Below are 5,817 nucleotides of genomic sequence, written 5' to 3'. Positions count from 1 at the left end.
CAAAGGGATGGCGGTAGGTGGTGCTACCTCTAGTATCCTATACAACTTATTTCCCAAAGTAACAATAACAGAACAGGGCCTTGATTCATACACAACATGTCGCTTCCACAAGTATGGTTGTCCTAATAATACATCAAAAAATTCAAGGGGAGCAATGTCACACAATACCTCATCCGTGAAGGGCTTGATGTTGTATGGAAGGCAACACTGCTAGCTCATGCGAAGATCTCGTCCTTGGTGAAGCCACCCAATGGTGTACAGTTGTGGATGTGTTGTGGTCAGTAAGCCCAGCCACTTCACAACCTCTGCCGAAATGAGGTTATTTTGGCTCTCGCTGTCGACAATGAACTATAGTGGGGAGCCCAATACCCACATCTGGGAGTGGAAGAGACGCTCCTCCTCCTCTGGATCTTCGGGTTCCTCCTTCTAGATCTTCTTGGTGGCAAAGGTGGCGTTGGGCTCTGCATCGATAATCTGCTTCCCTTTGTCATTCCCCTTGTCAGGTGCTGACTCAGAGTCAGAACATGCATCTAATTCTGAAACCTTTAGCTCGGCCACCAATGACTACTTGGCCCGACACTCACTTTTGTTGTGAGTGGAGCTCTTATGGAACTTACACTGGTACTTTCCCGTGTACTCTTTCAGCTTCATTGTGTTGTTATTTGCTTACAGCTTTGGCGGGTTTTCTTGGGCCGCCCCGCCTTGGCTTTGTCCTTTGTTTTGTGATTTGGGGGCACCTATCCCTTGCTTCGGATTCGTAGATCCAAAGTCTCGCTTCTTTTGTTTAAACTTTTTCTCGACTTTGACGGCATACCGGTATGCCTTTCCGAGTGAGGGGATGTTCAGGAATTCTATTTCTTCCTGGATGTACTTGTGCAAGCAACCGCAATATTTGAGTACCAAATGCTACTCTGAATCCTTGATACCCAACTTTGAGCGAAGGGTATGGAAAATATTGGTAAACTCCGGCACGTCTTGGTCCCTTCCTTGCCATAGCGTGGTCCACTTTATGTATTGATCCTCATAGATTCTGATAGGGTAGTACTGCCCCTTGATCACATCCAGGAATGAATTCCAAGTGGGTATGGCTAAAAATAGTGAACCTATACTTTCATCCTTCTACTCGCAGTAGGTTTCCCACCAGTACTTGACGTGGGGGGCTGCTTTGAGGAGAGCGAAAATAATATTTTCCCTACTGGAAAAATCATGAACAAAAAAATAACCCTCTAGCAGATTTAACCATTTATCGACGGCATTTGCATCTATCTGACCCTCGAATATGAGGATTTCAAAATTAACTTGTACCTTAAATGTTGTGGTGTTTCCAGAGTAGTTGTAGGAAGCCGATGCATCGCCCCTGGGTAGCCGCTGAAGGATCTAGGCAAAGATGTCCATCGTTGCATTCCTTTCTCGCTCGAGGGGTTCTTCGAACAAGATTTTGATAGGGTCTTCTGCCCCCTCATCTTTATTTTCATCCTCCATGGGAGGCCGTCGGGATTTGCGAGGCTGGTCTTGCAAAGTTTCGACCAATTCAAGCCCTAACTCCTTATATCCTGACCTCGTTGGGGACATGCAAAGCAAAAACAAAGAAAGAGCCGACCGCTTTAATACCATTGATCCGGATTTAAAAAGGAACACAAAAAATTACAGAGATAACCATAAATACAGAGATACAACAAAAATAATACTCCATTTCATTTGTAACGAATAAAATATATATAAATAATGTATAATAATTGTAAACAATAACAATCATAAATAATGATTAGTTAAGCTAGTAATTAGGCTGAAGAGGCATGTCTAATAGGACATGACTCTTCATGAAGAGACATGTCTAATAGGACATGACTCTTCATGAAGAGACACTTGCTTGATATATAAGCAAGCCTCTCGTTCTCATTGTAAATCATTATCATTCTTATTCATATATTTAATATATAATATTTGTATCCTCATGGATATCTTGATATTCCAAGTCTTTTGGAGTAATTAATTTGTAGAAGGAACTTTGTTCGCATCATTTGGTATCAGAGCAGTTCGGTCCTCTAGGTTGCTTAACAGGCGCACAGAGCTCGTTCTTCGATCCAGGTCCTTGGCTATCGAAATTTACCAACGGTGTTGCCGTACAATTGAAGCATTTTGCTCAGAATTTGAGAGTTTTTCCTTTTCTCCATTTTTCTAGGCCTTTGGCCATTAAAATTAAAATTAAAAGAAAATTTGTTAGTTGGAGGGTCTCCAATTCACCAGTTGACCTTTGGCCATTAAAAAAAAAAAAAATTAACCAAAAAAAAAATTAAGTAAATAAATTAAAAAAAAAAAAGAAGAAGAAGAAAAAGTCAAAAAAATAAAACAAAAGAACATAAAAAAATCAAATTATATATATTAAAAAAAAAAAAAATCACCTAGTAGAAGCCCGTGGTTTTAGAAACAACCCATGGTAATTGCCCATGGTATTTTAAAAGTAAAAGAAAAAAACAAAAGGGATACAAAATCTCATACCAAGTGATAATTAAAACTTTTTACGTAAAAAGCTCGTGCTTTTAGAAACAACCCATGGTATTTTAAAAGTAAAAGAAAAAAACAGAAGGGATACAAAATCTCTTTACGTGAAAGGTAAGTTTTACTTTTTACTTAAAAAGTTTGGTGAACATCGTGACCTTGTCATATGAAAAGACGTGACCTTTATATTTATTAAGTGTGGTGACATCATAAAAGTTTATATTAAGTGTGACTTTTATATTAAGTGTGGTGACATCATAAAAATTTATAATATTAAAAAAAAATAAAAAATTAATATACAAAGTCCAAATTCAAAAGTCGGGAAGTGCCACATTCAAGTCAAAAGAGGTGAGATATATAGTATATATATTAATTTAATATAAATTTTATATATACTTAAAAGGATTATTAAATCAATTATATATATATATATATATATATATATATTAAAATTATATAATATATATAATTTATAATTATATATTAAAAAAATTATTATTATAAAAAAAAAAAAAAAGAAAAAAAAAAGGTGATTTAAAAAGAAAAAAAATAATATTTAAGAAGTAAAATGGAGACTAGTAATGAAAGATTTCCTGAAACCTTTGGTAAATGTGTTTATACATTATTTAAAATCAAAGGATTGCTCGCAGGAAGAGATATCATAATCTCTATCAGTCTTGCTGAAACAAGTAGTTATATTAGTCCTAAATGTGCTAACCAATTGGTGATTCCTGAATCAAATATAGTTGAAACAAACATTTTTGGCGCATGTAACAAACAATATGATATAAGCAATCTACACCTAAATATTGGACATTATACTTTTACCTCACAATTCACCGTGAAAACCTTATGTTTTAACAATAGTGACATTGTTTTGGGATCACCATGGATGAAAACTCTAGGTTCCTTTATTCTAAATACTAAGAAATAGTTTTTAACATTTTCTTACAAGAAGAAAATAACACTCAAAGATGTTACACTGAAACCTAATTCAGTAATGCCAGAAGATATATCGGATATTTCAAAAGTAATTTCTCAAGAAGGTAAAAATGTATTACAAAATATGCAAAATGAAATTGACAAAATCACTATTAACAAAAATAAAGAAGTTTCTCGACTTAAAAACCATAGTGAAAAATTATTGACGCAAATTAAGAAACTTGAAAAGGATAAGAAGTTATTAGAAAACAAGGTACAACAACTTATCGAGAAGGAAGCATCAAATATAGGAATTCAAGTTGATGACAAAATAACAAATACTGATCCAGTGAATGTCATAACTCAAGAAGAAGACAAGCAAGTTGAAGAAAAGACGCGCTTGGATGTTGCAAGTCAGATGATAAATATCCCCAGTGAATGTTCCATAACCAACTCAACAACATATTTGCCAGAAGAAAATATAAAAATTGCCACATGCCCAATAAGGGAAAATCAAACCAGAAAAGTTCCCTATCGGCATCTGAATCATGAGAATAGACAAATCAACCATGCTACGTATCGGGAACATTTAGAACCAAATCAACAAACTGATGTTCCAGATAATAGTGATGTAATCTCAATCCAGTCGTATCCTAACAAGTCGTTACAAAATTCCAGTGATCGGAATATTCCACAGAAAATTAACCTCGGATGGTCTGATCCCTTCTCAGTGCGACAATTTTGTTTGTCACTTAGAAGATCATATCAGCTTGTATCGATAAAGATGACTGTTCCAAGATAGAAAGACTTTCGAAACAGAAAAAGGGATCAAGCCTTTTTCATCGACAAGCTTTGAGGACAAAGCTTTTTGAGGAAGGAGACAATGTAACGAATAAAATATATATAAATAATGTATAATGATTGTAAAAAATAATAATCATAAATAATGATTAGTTAAGCTAGTAATTAGGCTGAAGAGGCATGTCTAATAGGACATGACTCTTCATGAAGAGACACTTGATATATAAGCAAGTCTCTCGTTCTCATTGTAAATCATTCTCATTCTTATTCATATATTTAATATATAATATTTGTATCCTCATGGATATCTTGATATTCCAAGTCTTTTGGAGTAATTAATTTGTATAAGGAACTTTGCTCCCTTCATCATTAATGTAAAATACTGAAATATGCTTACAAATGTAAATGGAAATAAACTAGCTCAGGCGATGGTAGCTTATCTCTGAGAAGAGATATGACGGCTACATGCCTCTGAACTATCATACAATGAGGCTCAAAGGTCTATTTATTGTTGAGAAATAATGGAAAACCCTAAACATCCAAAACCCTAACCCTAGGAGATGAAGCGCCAAACTATGGGCCCCATTTTGGGTAAATTGGTACATCAACTTCCCGGGGTCGTAACTTGGCATACGATCTTCATTTGACGTGCACAATACCTCGTTAGAAAGATCTATCCGAGGACTACGACTTTGGGAAGGGAAACATCAATCCATGGCCCCATGTTCCTCCCAATTTTCCCCAGAAACGTCCTTTAGGGCCTCAAAACAACTCCAAAAGTTTAGGACCCGAAAAACTGCCAAAAATAGTAAATTGTGCTACAAATAAGGAAATTGAAAAACTGAAAGAAAAAATGGTGGGGGTCCAAGTGGAATTGGCGGGTGGCCACCAATATCCACCTGGATCATTCCTCCCCCCTTAGGAAGCAATGGTCCCCATTGCGTTGAGTTCCTCCATGAGATGAGGAAACTTCTACTGAACTTGGTCCCTGGTGAGCCACTTTCCTTGGTGAAGGAGTTGGCCTGCTTTGACAACTCGATACAGTTGGATCTTCTACTGGCAAGTGTTCTTGATCTGCGTGTCCATGATCCAATCAGTTGTAGTTTGTTCCATGCAATCTGGATTTAACTCTGTTGGTGTGAGTTGTTCTGCAATGTCGGATGTGTCTAGTAATGGTGGAAAGTATGGTTGAAGGTGGTCCACATTGAACACTGGGTGCAGACCAAGGAATGGGGGAATGCTGAGCTCAAATGCATTGTCTACCACAACCTTGGTAATGGTGTAAGGACCATATCAGAGTGGTCTGAGTTTCCAATAGGCTTTGGTAAGGCGCTTCTTTTGCTAATGCAACCAGACTTTGTCACCCACCTGAAACTTATGTGGCACCCGATGTTGATCATCTCGCTGTACATACGCAGAATGTGTACGATCATTTTGTTGACAACCTCGGTCTGGCCATTAGTTTAGGGATGGAAGGTTGTGGACTTAGTGAGTTTGGTGTCAAGCATCAACCAGGGACTGGACCAAAATGTACTGAGGAACATGCTATCCCGATCTGAGATGATATACTGTGGGATCCCAAAGTGTACCCACACT

Source organism: Pinus tabuliformis, chromosome 3_2 (genome assembly GCF_031772625.1).
Source record: "Pinus tabuliformis cultivar Carrire ecotype Pingquan chromosome 3_2, CPIR1, whole genome shotgun sequence".
In the NCBI taxonomy this organism is placed as follows: Eukaryota; Viridiplantae; Streptophyta; class Pinopsida; order Pinales; family Pinaceae; genus Pinus; species Pinus tabuliformis.
Note: the sequence above shows the minus strand (reverse complement) of the source record.